Source organism: Pongo abelii, chromosome 3, assembly GCF_028885655.2.
Source record: "Pongo abelii isolate AG06213 chromosome 3, NHGRI_mPonAbe1-v2.0_pri, whole genome shotgun sequence".
NCBI classification, from domain to species: domain Eukaryota; kingdom Metazoa; phylum Chordata; class Mammalia; order Primates; family Hominidae; genus Pongo; species Pongo abelii.
Genome location: NC_071988.2, coordinates 54808562 through 54823496, shown reverse-complemented (window position 1 = coordinate 54823496; position 14935 = coordinate 54808562). Strand labels below are relative to the sequence as shown.

At 36.3% G+C, this 14935-nt stretch overlaps 1 long non-coding RNA gene across 2 annotated transcripts in view; it reads right to left on the bottom strand.

Annotated features, from left to right (window-relative positions):
- The window catches only part of LOC129058976 (uncharacterized), a 120052-nt gene that overhangs the window by 86060 nt on the left and 19057 nt on the right, over window positions 1-14935 (bottom strand). Inside the window, exon 4 of one of the 2 annotated variants that reach the window (XR_010139683.1) lies at window positions 1522-1644. The exons of the other annotated variant lie outside the window; for it this stretch is intronic. This is a non-coding gene — a long non-coding RNA (uncharacterized LOC129058976). Of the gene's footprint in view, window positions 1-1521; window positions 1645-14935 lie in introns of those variants that run through there. 2 annotated transcript variants of the gene reach the window in all.

The window sequence follows — 14935 nt, the reverse complement described above, 5'->3', positions numbered from 1 at the left end:
GGAGGAAAATTCTCAACTCTCTTATTGCACAAGAATATCCAAAAAGAACAGATTTTGTACATGTAGTGAGACTATCTATATTGAGATTGAATGGTCTAAGGTTTATTCAAATGACCATTAAGTTATCAACTTGGACATGTATGTCCACAGCTCTAAAGAAAAAGCAATCACCTGTATATATATCGCTATATATATCTATGTATATCTATCTATCTATCTATCTATCTATCTATCTATCTAATCTACCTATCTACCATCTGAGTTCAGGGCCTAGATAAAGGAAAACAAACTGGTAGACATGCAGAAAATGGTAGACAGATAGGAGAAGAAAGAAAAGTATTTTAAGGAAAGTTGAGGGAGGAAGCATTATTAATGGAGTAAGAATGGTATTGAAGTCTAAGAGAAGCCAACCAAGAAAAAGGTCTAGTGAACTTGGCCACTGTGATATAAATTATGGGGGAACAATTCTAGGATAACATATTTAAATAAATGTTTGAGGGTTGTGATCGATGTGTAATGCAAAGAGGTGGAACTGTTGAACTTGAGGCTAGTATTTATTACACATAGTCGTGAAAGAAGGAAGTGCATCAGGGTAATACTAGTGTTACCAGTTGTGGATGTCCAGGTTCTTGGCATTTTGAACAAAGAATTGGACAAAATGCACAAAGAAAGCAAGTAAAGAATGAAGTCAATTCTCTATCAGGCTTTAAAGAATATTTTATTATCTAAACTTTTTCCACATCTTTCTCCCCTCCTTACTGGTTTATTACTACATTGTTCCACAAATAAACTTTTCAAATCTATAATTTGAACTAGCTGTTTGATAACTTCTGAATTAGACAAAATTATTCTTTTTCTCACTAATAACACAATCCTTTCTGGCACATTGTATATACAGAATTTTGTGTTTACTAGAATTCTTATCCTTAGTAACCTAAAGGTTTACTAAAACCCTAAAAAGCAAGAAATCCTGAACTATCAGATATGGGCATTTATAGATAAGAATAATGCCACAATTTTAGGAACAGATTTCCCCATATCACAACTCTTTCTTGATTGGAAAAGACCCACATATTCAATGAGCATTAAAAATAATTTTAAGATTTTAATTTACACAAAAAGTTTACTTAAAACATTTATCTCATTCACTGTACTCAATTCTTTCACTTTAACAGTTTATCCAGACTAATTCTGTAAACTGAGATATTAGACACTATCATTTAAAGTTAGTTATTTCCTTGTTAACCCATGTTTTTACTAGCCAGTGAACATCAGGTGCTCACCCAAGCCTAAGTAAGGTTCTCAAAGTTAAATACATAGGTATTTTTGCCAATAACTCAGAAGATTTAGCTAATGCTGAATTACTCTTATTTGTTTTTTTTTTTTTAAAAAGGCATGTAAAGCAAGATCATTTTGTTTTGGTTGGGTTTATAGTTTTATAACTTTCTATGCCAAACCCCGACACCTGAAAATATCTAGAAGAGACAAATATAGAATCCAGACAAAAATGTATGCTGACAATTCTGAAGGCATTTCTATTTTTATTTTATGAATAATTTTAAAACCAGCTTGTTTAGTAAAGTTATACTGAAGTCATGTGAACTTGAAACTTGCTTGAAAATTGGTGCACGCCCATCGAGGGTCCTGAGTGGGAAAGGAAGAGAGAGAGAGAGAGAGAGAGAGATTGAGATTCCCTTGTATGGAGCAGAAAGGAAAAGGAGAAAAATAAATCTTAAACTTTGGGCTTACCTCCTAGTTGGCTTGCCAAAATATGTTACCAGTGGAAGGTGTCCAGATTCTTGGAGTTTTTAACAAGGAATTGGAAAAAACACACAAACAAAGCAAGGAAAGAATGAAGCAACAAAAGCAGAGATTTATCGAAAATGAAAGCACACTCCACTGGGTGGGAATAGGCCCAAGCAAGTGGCTTAAGGGCCCAGTTACAGAATTTTCTGGGGTTTAAATACCCTCTAGAGGTTTCCATTGGTTACTTGGTGCATGCCCTATGTAAATAAAGAGGCTAAAATGAAGTTACAAAGTCATTTAGTCGGTGTATGCTCTACGTAAATGAAGAGGCTATTTCCTTTCATAGCTGAAGTGTTTCAGCTTGATTCAGTTCTAGGAAGTCCTTAGGTTCCCTGCCTCCAGGCCCTATTCTCCTGCCTCGCTAGGATTGTCTATTAATGTCTGAAGGGACTTGAATGGCAAGTATTGGGAGGTGGCAGCGTTTTGATGAGGAAGATAATGAATTGAGAAATGATGCTTGTTTGGACAAGGCCCTAAGAACGTGGCATAAATTAAATGTGGGAGTGATTGGAATTAAGAGCTAAAAGATTATTCATCTTTAAACAGGAAGTAGAGATATTTATGAAAATATATTTAGGGCTTATTCTTGAGCTTTCAGTGGTAAAGTTAGTTTTATAGTTTTCAGTTTGTCTAGATTTGTTTGCTTTTCATTTTTTATGAAAATATTTGCACTGTTGAACTAAACAGTAATCTAAATTATCTGAAAAAATTCAAAATCAGAAGTATCAGAAACAAACAAGTATTGATCAAATTTATTAAATCAATTATACTGTCTCAGAATAAAACTGAAAAATAACTACTTTGGGGAACTACACTGTGACCTCATAGAGCACAATCTAATTTTCACTTTTAGTCCATGATCCTGCATTTTATGTATTGTCAGACCGATCTCTTTGAGGGGAAAACTTTTCAGTTATGATTTACAAAAAGTAATAATTTGATCTTTCATTCATCTATAAATATGAAGCAACAAGTGACTCTTCAGCCAAAAAATAGAAATTTTACTTTTGCCATATGTTAATATATACACTCAGCAAATAAGTTATGCCTTGAGTTTTGAAATGATTAGTCTCAGAAGCAGCATAGAAAGCAATAACAGCAGTATTAGTAGGGACAGGGTATACTACTCACGTATTTACTCACTATAATGATCATAGCCAGTTGTAAATAGACAAAATAAAAATCAGCCATAAGCTATTATAAAAATGTCACAATATTTTAAAAATACTTTTGGGTGAATAGAAAACCTGTAATCTGTAAACCAAAAAGTATCTGAGATAAGTCACAATCAATTTAGAAACTTTATTTTGCCAAGGTTAAGGGTGCACCATTGGCACAGCCTCAGGAGGTCCTGACGACCTATGCCCAAGGAGGTCGAGGGCTAAGACTTGCTTTTACACTATTTAGGGAGACATAATAATCAATAAAAGTAAGATTTGCATTGGTTCAATACGAAAACGCAGAACAACTCGAAGCAGTGGTGCAGAGGTGGGGCAGCCAAGTCATAGGTAGATTTAAACATATTCTAATTGTCACTTGGTTCAAAGAGTTATTATCTATAAAAAGAAATGTCTGGGTTGCAATAAGGAGTTGTGGGGGCCTAGATGTTGTCATGCAGATGAAGCCTCCAAGTAGCAGGCTTTAGAGATAATAGGTTATAAATGTTTCTTATCAGACTTAAGGACTGTGTTGATGTTAATGCTGGAGGGATAAAATGAGGCATGTTCAACCCCCACTTCACTTCACGGCATGAACCAGTCTTTCAGGTTAAATTTTAGGGTGTCCTGGCAGAGGAGCAGGTCCATTCAAATGATAGCCTGGTGAGTGGGATTTGAATTTTATTTTTGGTTTACAAATCTATAGATTTGGACTTCTTCATACTAAAAGATACATGGCTGTGTTAAGCTAAAGAGTTAGAGAGGAAGGTTGTAGGGAAGAAGGAACAAACGCCAAGGCTGTGCAATTTAGACTCTGGATCCAGGAGGGACAGGGTTCTATCACTGTTTACAGCTCCTGAGACTAAGACTCCAGACAATTTATCTGGATTATTCCTCCCTTAAACTTCCCAGCAAAACACCAGTGCTTTTTCATGGCCATAGCACTAGCCTCCTGAAACAGCTAACTGTGTAAGTTACGTGTCCTATTACCTTGTAATGTCAAAAAATCCTGTACCAGAAGAAAAGAAGTTAAAAGTCTTGTGTTGTAACTTAGAATTACCAAGCTTAAAATGCAAATATGCCCTGGAAAGACAGCACTTAAACACCCATTAGTATAAGATTTGCTTTTGTTTTGAAGCTTAAGGTAAATGGAAATGGGGAACAAGCATATATTAGGTTCATGAAATTAAGGATGATGACATAAAGCCAGAGTTGAGCTTCACATAAGATTCACACTCAGTTATACCTGGGTTCCCACTGAAATTCAGGAGGTCAACAGAGAGCCAAATGTGAAAGCATTTTGCCTTATAGAAGCAAAATAAGCAGGTCTTCATTCGATTTAAGATTGTAAAATTTTTTGCTTGCTGTTAACAAGTCTCATTTCATATTAAAGACCTTTATATACCATACATTGGTCAAAGTACAAAAGAAGTTGTTATAAAGACCTCCTAAAACCATACTTTGTTTTGCGTATCTGATGAAGTGAAAGTAGCCATAAATACCTTGGTAATTTCATCCCTCTGTCATTGTAATAGGCCTTTTTAAGTTTGCTAATCTTTCACACATTGAATTTAATAATAGTTATTTGCAAGTGAAGAACATACTATCCCAAATGACCACAACTGAAATGCAAATATAATTTCCTAATATATAAGAGCAGACACTTTAGTGTTAGAAAAGGCTATAAGGCTGTCTCTTAATCCTTTTTACTCTTCTTACTACTTGTAAAACTTGGGGTAACTTATGAATGGTAAGTCTTAGTTTTCATATACATTAAATAGCACTTCATGGAATTCTAATGAATATTAAATAATGTTGCAGAATTTTGCTCCTTAGTTCAGTTAAAACTAGGAGCTTGTCACACAACCAGGAAAATTTAGGCACGGGGACACATTGAAGGGTGAGTATAGCAGGATTTTATTGGGTGAAAAGGGAAAAAAAAGGAAAATAAAACTCAGCAAAGTGAAATGGAGTCCTGCTAACAGGCCCTCTACTTCACAGATTGACTCCCAGGTCACCACAAAAGCTGAAGAGATTAGGCGCCTCCCTTGCATAAGGCAGGAATTCCCCATGGTTCCACCCACTTCCCATAGTGCACAGGTTGGGCTCCAGTCGGCTGTGGGCATGCCCAGACAAGCCCTGGGCAGGTTCCTTCATCTGCTCAAAAGCACTTGTAGGGCAGGCTGGGGAGTCTCTGGGGACCTCTTTTTATCTGCCTAGGCATTTGGCTGTCTCAATATAATGCATTGTAATGAGAGGTGAAGCTGGCTGAGCTTCTGGGTCGGGTGGGGACTTGGAGAACTTTTATGTCTAGCTAAAGGATTGTAAACACACCAATCAGCGCTATGTATGTAGCTAAAGGTTTGTAAATGCACCAATCAGAACTCTGTGTCTAGCTAAAGATTTGAAAACGCACCAATCAGCACTCTGTAAAAATGGACCAATCAGCAGGATGTGGGCGGGGCCAAACAAGCAAATAAAAGCTGGCCACCGGAGCCAGCAGCGGCAACCCACTTGGGTCCGTTTCCATTCTGTGATAGCTTTGTTCTTTTGCTCTTCACAATAAATCTTGCTGCTGCTCACTTTTTAGGTCTGCACTATCTTTATGAGCTGTAACACTCACCACAGGGGTCTGCGGCTTCATTCCTTGTTAGAGTCATTTGGAAAATGACAGTTTTCTTGGACTTAAAATAAGTTTGAAAGAATAACTACAGAGACAGAATTTTTTTTTACAGTGTATGTGCAGAATATGTATGTTTTGTATGTGGCACAGATTTATTAGCAGAAAATGCTATTTCTACTAGATTTGAGACTGTGTTTTAACTAAGACATTATCTTTACCTTAAAAGGTAAAGATTTTAAAAGGTAAAGTTTTACCCTAAAAGTCTATTTTCTACAAGCTATTTTTTTTTCCAAGAAACAGTGGTAGATTATTGGAAAGAGTTCACAGAAGTGGGCTTCTGGAAATGGATGAGGTTAGTGACAAGAACCCTTGAGAATTTTAAGTACACAATATTTGCACCAACACACTGAAATGGTGGGAGCCAAGGTTAGACAGGCATAACCTCCATGGAGTCTAAGGTCAGCACTAAGCCCTTATCTATGTCCAGTAAACTGATAATACTACTACTTAGATGCAGGAAGTGACGAGACTTCAAGCAATTATTGATGCCTACTTTCATAAAATCTACCTGCTTGGATAGGAAAAGCAGACCTACATTATTTCAGAGAAGTGAAAACCTATTGTTTTGCAATACCACTAGAGAATGTGTACAATTTATAATAAACATTGTTGCAAGGAATTTATACTTTCAATATAACCAATGTGTTTCATAATCATTTATTATTTATTGTCTACTAGTTTCTATGTGTTTTGTATCACAGTTTTATTAAATACTCACAGCATCTCTGCAAGGGCAAATTTCTTAGTCTCATTTTGGTGATGAAAGCTTCGAAGCTCAGACAGTTTAATAGTGTTGGCTAAGGTTGCACAACTGGTGGATGGCAAAGCACAATTCAATTTTTAATGAGTTACTATGATTGTATATTCTTTTTCTATTCTCCCTGACAGTAGGTAACTGATTGTATAACACCACTTAATTAATCTTATATGAGCTATAGTCTCAGTCATTTTTCTTTCCTACCAAGGAGAATGCTTGCAATGCAAATAAATAGATGTGTATTTTTTTGTTTAATAAGGAAGTTACAATGGACTCATTCTCAGTGGGGCATTTAATTTGAATTTTATTTTTTTACTTGGGATTATGTGTATTGAGACACTTCATAGTTCAGGACCAAAAGTGTAACAACTCATTATAGTTGTTAAGAATATAGCTTTGGAATTCAGCAGGCTTGAAATCTTGTATCACCTGCATTGCTTTCTAGGTAAATTATATACTAAGTAAATTTTGCTAAGTTCTGAATCTCTCTAAACCATACTTTTCTCACACGCAAAAGGAGAAATATAATACACTTGTAATCCCAGCACTTTGGGAGACCCAGGGGGTAGATCACCAGAGATCAGGAGTTCAAGATCAGCCTGGCCAACATGGTGAAACCCCGTCTCTACCAAAAATACAAAAAATTAGCCAGGCGTGGTGGCAAGCACATGTAATCCAGCTACTCAGGAGGCTGAGGCGGAAGAATCATTTGAACCCGGCAGGCTGAGGTTGCAGTGAGCGGAGATTGCACCATTGCACTCCAGCCTGAGCAACAAGAGTGAAACTCCGTCTCAAAAAAAAAAAAAAGAAGGAAAAAAAAAGTTTTGCTAGAGGAAACGTTAGTGAAGCAAAAGGTAAGCATTTAACAAATGATACCATACCTTTTATTTTTAACAAATTGTTTGAAAGTGTTGTCAATTTGCTTAAAGGCCAAGTTATATCTGTTTTTTCTCTTATATTAATATATCCCATTTTCTTAAAATAAAATATGTTCCATTTTTCCAAACTTGTCCAAGTGCCGCAATCTAATAGCCAGTGAATTATAGTATTTGTTTTAACCAGGCATTGACCATTTTTTTTCTGTAAGGTTCATGTAAGGAAATATTTTAGGTTTGGTTGGCCAAGCAGTCATATGCAACTACTTATCACTGCCTTTATGGCCTATAAGTAGCCAAAGATAATATGTAAATAAAAGGTGTTGCTGTTTTAGAAGAAAACTTTATTTTCTTTCTTTTTTTTTAACATTTTAGGTTTGGAGGTTCATGTGCAGGTTTGTTACATAGGTAAACACGTGCCGTGGGGGTTCATGGTACATGATATTTCATCACCCAAGTATTAAGTCCAGTATCCAATATTTATCTTCTCTGCTCTTCTCCCTTCTCCTGCACTCCCCCTTCAAGTAGATCCTAGTGTCTGTTTCCTTCTTTGTGTTCATAAATTCTTATGATTTAGTTCCCACTTATAAGTGAGAACATGCTGTATTTGATTTTCTGTTCTTGCATTAGTTTGCTAAGGATAATAGCCTCCAGCTCCACTTATGTTCCCCCACTAAAGACATGATCTCATTATTTTTCATGGCTGCATAGTATTCTATGGTATATATGTACCATGTTTTATTTATCCAATGTGTCATAGATGGGCATTTATGTTGATTCCATAGCTTGGCTATTGTGAATAGTGCTGCAATGAACATTTGTATGCATGTGTCTTTTGGCAGAATGATTCATCTTCTTCTGGATATATACCCAGTAATGGGATGGTTGAGTTGATTGGTAGTTCTGCTTTTAGCTCTTTGAGGAATTGCCATACTGCTTTCCACAATAGTTGAACTAATTTACACTCCCACCAACAGTATATAAGTGTTTCTTTTTCTCCACAACCTCACCAGCATCTCTTATTTTTTGACTTTTTAGTAATAGCCATTGTGGCTGATGTGAGATTGTACCTCATAATGGTTTTGATTTACAATTCTCTAAAGATCACTGATATTGAGTTTTTTTATATGCTTGTTGGCTGAAAGTATCTCTTTTTATGAGAAGTGTCTGTTCATGTCATTTGCCCACTTTTTAATGTAGTTATTTTTCTCTTGTAAAATTAAGTTCCTTATAGATGCTGGATATTAGATCTTTGTTGAACGCATAGTTTGCAAATATTTTCTCTCATTCTAGAGGATGCCTGTTTACTCTGTTGATACTTTCTTTTGCAGCACAGAAGCTCTTAAGTTTAATTATATCCCATTTGTCAATTTTTGCTTTTGTTGCAATTGTTTTTCAAGTTTTTGTCATGAAATCTTTGCCCAGTCTTATGTCCAGGATGGTATTTCCTAGGTTATCTTCCAGGGATTTTATAGTTTTGGGTTTTGCATTTAAGTCTTTAATCCATCTTCAGTTGATTTTTGTGTATATTGTAAGGAAGGGGTCTAACTTCAATCTTCTGTATATGGCTAGTGAGTTATCCCAGCACCATTTATCGAACAGGGAGTCTTTTCCCTGCTGTTTGTTTTTGTCAGCATTGTTCAAGATCAGATGGTCATAGATGTTTGGCCTTATTTCTGGGTTCTGTGTTCTGTTCCATTTGTCTACGCACCTATTTTTGTACCAGTACCATGCTGTTTTGGTTTCTGTAGCCTTGTAGCATAGTTTGAAATCAGGTAATGTGATGCCTCCAGCTTTGTTCTGTTTGTTTATGATTGCCGTGGCCATTCTGTATCTTTTTGGTTCTATACAAATTTTAGATAGTTTTTTCTAGTTCAGTGAAGAATGTAATTAGTAGTTTCATAGGAATAGCATTAAGTCTGTAAATTTCTTTGGGCAGTGTAGCCATTTTAATGATATTGATCCTTCCTATTTATGAGCAGGGGATGTATTTCCCATTTGTTTGTGTCTTCTCTGATTGGAGCAGTGTTTTGTAATTATCTTTGTAGAGATCTTTTGTAGAGATCTTTTACCTCCCTGGCTAGCTGTATTCCTCAAAATTTTATTCTTTTTGGGAAATTGTGATGAGATTGCCTTTCTGATTGGGCTCTCAGTTTGGCTGTTGTTGGTGTATAAGAATGGCAGTGATTTTTGTGCATTGATTTTGTATCCTGCCACTTTGCTGAAGTTGTTTATCAGCTGGAGGAGCTTTTGGGCTGAGACTATGGGGTGTTCTAGATATAAAATTATGTCATTTGCAACAAAGATAGATAGTTTGACTTTCTCTCTTCCTATTTGGATGCACTTTCTTTTTTTCTCTTGCCTGATTGCTGTGTCTAGGACTTCCAATACTACGTTGAATAGAAGTGGTGAGAAAGGGCATTCTACTTTATTTTCAAAAACAGATTGTAAGTGAATTTGGCCTGTGAGTCACAGCTGCTTCATTCCTGAATAAATTATTGATAAGTGGTCATTGATTATCTGCTGTTATTCAACATATCAGTAGAATCACTTTATATCTATGAACAACTAAATATCTAGAAATGCAACACATATTAACTAATGTATTTGTTTTAAGAAAATTGCTTATTTTATTGGCACTGTCACATGCATTGGTGTCTCTGCCTACCTCTTTTTCTCAATCTTATTTCTGGATTCTGAATAAAGAAAGAAATAAGCTGCAAAAACTTAAAAATATGTAATATGTATGTTAGCTGGCTTTCAAAATGTTTTGTTAGACCCAAAATAGTAATGCCTTTTGCAGCATGACCTAGTATTTAACTTACATACACGCAGATATATGCGCATGCATGTGTGTCAAATTCTGATCTATTCTATTTCATTTCATGCCATTGCATTATATTCTTTTTCCAGCAAAGGTAACATAAAACTAGGCTCACTAAAATAATTTCATGATATACTATTGCATTATAAACTATAGTTTAGGAAATTAAGATAAGGCATAAGGATCCAGAAACTCACGGGATAGATCTTTAGTGGATTCCTATCCTACAGACATCTTTCTCATAATGTTGCAATACAATTGCCAGGTTCCTGCACCTGCTGCACAACAATAGACCAATACACTGAGAAAACAGAGTTTTCAGAATAGAAAGAGTTTAATAATAGCCAGACAACTGAGTGAACAGAATCCTCAAGCCCTAGGGTTTTTAAGGGGATTATGGAGGGTGAGGGTCTGGAAAATTGGGGTCATTGATTGGTTGGGACAAAGGAGATGAAATCATTAGGATGTGAAAACTGCATTTCTTGCCACATAGCAAGAAGGAATGAAGAAGCACAAGTGGAAACTCCTAATAAATCCATCAGATCTTGTGAGACTTATTCACTAACATGAGTATAGCATGAGAAAGACTGGCCCTCATGATTCAACAACCTCCCTCAGAGACCTTCTCACGACATGTGCAAATTCTGGGAGATACAATTCAAGATGACATTTGGGTGGTGACACAGCCAAACCATATCATTCTGCCCCTGCCCACCCCCCCAAATCTCATGTCCTCACATTTCAAAACCAATCATGCCTTTCCAACAGTCCCACAAAGTCTTAACTCATTTCAGCATTAACCCAAACATCTACAGTCCAAAGTCTCATCTGAGAAAAGGCAAGTCTCTTCCACATACAAGCCTGTAAAATCAAAAGCAAGCTAGTTACTTCCTAGATGCAATGGGTGTACAGGTATTGGGTAAATACAGCTATTCCAAATGGGAGAAATTGGCCAAAACAAATGGGTTATAGGGTCCATGCAAGCCCAAAATCCAGCAGGGCAGTCAAATTTTAAAGCTCCAAAATGATCTCCTTTGACTCTAGGTCTCACATTCAGGTAACACTGATGCAAATGGTGGGTTCCCATGGTCTTGGGCAGCTCTGCCCCTGGGCTTTGCAGGGACAGTCTCCCTCCTGGCTGATTTCACAGTCTGGCATTGAGTGTCTGCAACTTCTCAGGAGGCTGAGGCAGGGGAATTGCTTGAATCCCCGGGAGACTGCGGTAAGTGGAGATTATGCCACTGAGCTCTAGCCTGGGCAACAGAGTGAGACTCCATCTCCAAAAGAGGAAAAAAAAATTAGACTCCTTGCTACTTATGCAAATTTTTGCAGCCAGCTTGAATTTCCCCTTAAAAATAGATTTTTCTTTTCTATTGCATTGTCAGGATGCACACTTTCTGAACTTTTATGCTCTGTTTCCATTTTAAAACTAAATGCTTTTAAGAGCACCCAAGTCACCTTTTGAATGCTTTGCTGCTTAGAAATTTCCTCTGCCAGATACTCTAAATCATCTCTCTCAAGTTCAAAGTTCTACAAATCTCTAGGGCAGGGGCAAAATATTTCTAGTTTCTTTGCTAAAACATAACAAGAGTCACCTTTGTTCTAGTTCCCAACAAGTTCCTCATCTCCATCTGAGACTACCTCAGCCTGTGCCTTATTGTTCATATCACTATCAGCATTTTTGTCAAAGCCATTCGACAAGTCTCTAGGAGGTTCCAAACTTTCCCACATTTTCCTGTCTTCTTCTGAGCCCTCCAAACTGTTCCAACCTCTGCCTGTTACCCAGTTCCAAAGTTGCTTCCACATTTTCAGGTATCTTTTCAGCAATGCCCCACTCTACTGGTATCAATTTACTGTATTGGTTCTTTTTCATGCTTTTGATAAAGACATACTCGAAACTGGGAACAAAAAAAGGTTTAATTGGACTTATAGTTCCACATGGCTGGAGAGACCTCAGAATCATGGCGGTAGGTGAAAGGCACTTCTTACATGGTGGTGGCATGAGAAAAATGAGGAAGAAGCAAAAGCAGAAACGCCTGATAAACCCATCAGATCTTGTGAGACTTATTCACTATCATGAGAATAGCACAGAAAAGAGCAGCCCCCATGATTCAATTACCTCCCCCTGATTCCCTCCCACAACATGTGGGAATTCTGGGAGATACAGCTGAAGTTGAGATTTGGGTGTGGACACAGCCAAACCATATCAAAGCCATTTGTGGAATCCTTAAGAAATTCAAGCCTTTTTGTGCTCTACTTTGAAATATATAACTGATTCTCACTTGATGTCAGAAATGCTACCTCTATTAATAAGTTGACAACTGTTCCAAAATACTTTTGGAGAACATTTTTGAGTTGGAGAAATAGACTAGAATAGAAACATAAATAAAATAAAAAGTAGAAAATGAGTCATTTTTTTAAAGTCTATTTTTTGCCTAGGGACAACAATACATTAGGCAGCAAATTTGTTTCTTTTAAGCAATCTTTAGTCAAATGCTTTTTTTCAAAATTTATAAAGTTTCTTTCTCAGAGCTTTTTTGGGGTTACAGATAAGTTAAAGCAAGTCCAGAAAGGTCACATTTACTCTGCCCCAGACCCCATTCCCTCTGTCCTAAACAGTTTTTATTATTAATATCTTGCATTGATGTGAAACATTTGTTACAATTGATGAACTAATATTGACATATTATAATTAACTAAAGTCAGTAGTTTATATTAGGACTCACTTTTGTGTTTTACAGTTCAATAGCTTTTGACAAATGCTTAATGTCATGCATCCATTATTAAAGCATAGCAGAGAATGGTTCCACTGCTATAAAAAGTGTCCTGTGCTCTGCATATTCATCCCTTCCTTTCTTCCTTTCCTAACCCCTGGCAACTACTCATGTTTTTACTGTCTGTGTAGTTTTGTCTTTTGCGATATGTCATATAGCTAGAATTGTATTGTATGTAGTCTTTTCATACTGATTTCTCTTACTGAGAAATATGTATTTAAGGTTCATCCATGTATTTTCATGGCTTGATAGCTCATTTACATTTATTACAAAATAAGATTCTATTTACTGTAATTTATTCACTTACCTACTGAAGGACATCCTGGTTGCATGCAAATTTTGGCAATTGTGAATAAAACTCACATTAAAAATTGTGTGCGGGTTTTGTACGGTTGCAAGAGTTCAACTCACTTGGCAAATACATAAGAGTATGATTGCTGATTATATGCTAAAACCATATTTAGCTTTGAAAAAACTGCCAAACTCTTCAAAAGCAGTTGTACCATTTGCATTCCCACCAGCAATGACTGGGAGTTCCTGCTTGTCCACATATTTATCTACATTTGTTGTTTTCAGGAATTTAGATTTTAGTCACCCTAATAGGTATGTAGTGCATGACATTGTTTTAATTCACAATTTCCTAATGACATATGATGTTGAGCATCTTTTCATATGTTAATTTTCCATCTGTGTATACTGTCTGCTGAGGTGACTGCTCAGATCTTTTGCCTAGATTTAATTGGATTGTTTCTTTTCCTATTGTTGTTTTAAAAGTTCATGCATATTTTATGTACAAGTCTTTTATCAGATATGTTTTGCAAATATTTTCTCCCAGTCTGTAACTCATGTTTTTATTTCCTTAACAGTGTTCTTCTCAGAGTAGTTTTAAATTTTAGTACAGTCCAGCTTATTGATTTTTTCTTTCATGAATCCTGCTTTTGATGTTGTATCTAAAATCTCATTGCTAAACTCAAGTTTACCTAAATTTTCTCCCATTTTATCTTTTAGAAGCTCTGTGTATTATCTATAATAGACAATCATATCATCTCTGAATGAAGACAGTTTTATTTCATTCCTTCCTTCTGTATGTCTTTACCTTTTCTTGTCTTATTGCATTAGCTAGGACTTCCACTATGATGTTGAATAGGAGATGTGAGAAGCATATCCGTGCCTTTTTTTTCCTGATCTTAGGGAAAAATTCCTTAGTTTGTCATAATTAAGTGTGATGTTAGTTGTAGGGTTTTTTGTTGTTGTTGAGGCTGTTTTGATTTTTTGTTTTTTTTGTAGATACTCTTTATCAAGTTGAGGAAGTTCCCCCCATTCCTTCTGGAGGCTCCAGAAGAAGGATATATTTCCTTGCTTTTCTTAGCTTCTAGAGGCTTTCTGCATTTCTTGGCATGTGGCCCTTTTCTCCACCTTTCATGTGCATCACTCCAACCTCCACTTTCATTGTTATATCTCCTTTATCTGACTTTGATCCTCTTGCCTGCCTCTTAATAAGGTCCCTTGTGATTACACTGGTTCAACCATGATAATCCATATTAATCTCCTAATCTCCAGACCTTTAATTCAATCACATATGCAAACTCCCTTTTGCCATGTAAGGTAACCAATTTATAACTTCTGGAGATTAGAACCTAGACACCTTGGAGAGGGGGCCTTTATTCTGTCTACCACAGTAACATCCCTTGCTTCTATTTTTTACAATTTAAGCCTGCCTTTCACATTCCTTTAGATTTACTTAACATACCACTTACACAGTGACATTTTTCCTGAACAATTTAGTGAGATTTATTTTCCTTTTCCTTTATGCTTTCTTTGCATCATTCTTCTGGCTTTATTATTTATATTCATTTGTATTCACTAAAAGTCTCTTTACCTCTTCTTGTTGTCTCCAGACTTTTTTTTTTCAATTATCTTTCCATTTCATCATTACAATAACAGCTTAAGAATACTTATTCCTAAACTGAGTGCAGTGGCTTATGCCTGTAATCCCAGCACTTTGGGAGGCCAAGGTGGGCGGATCATTTGAGTTCAGGAGTTCAAGACCAGCCTGGTC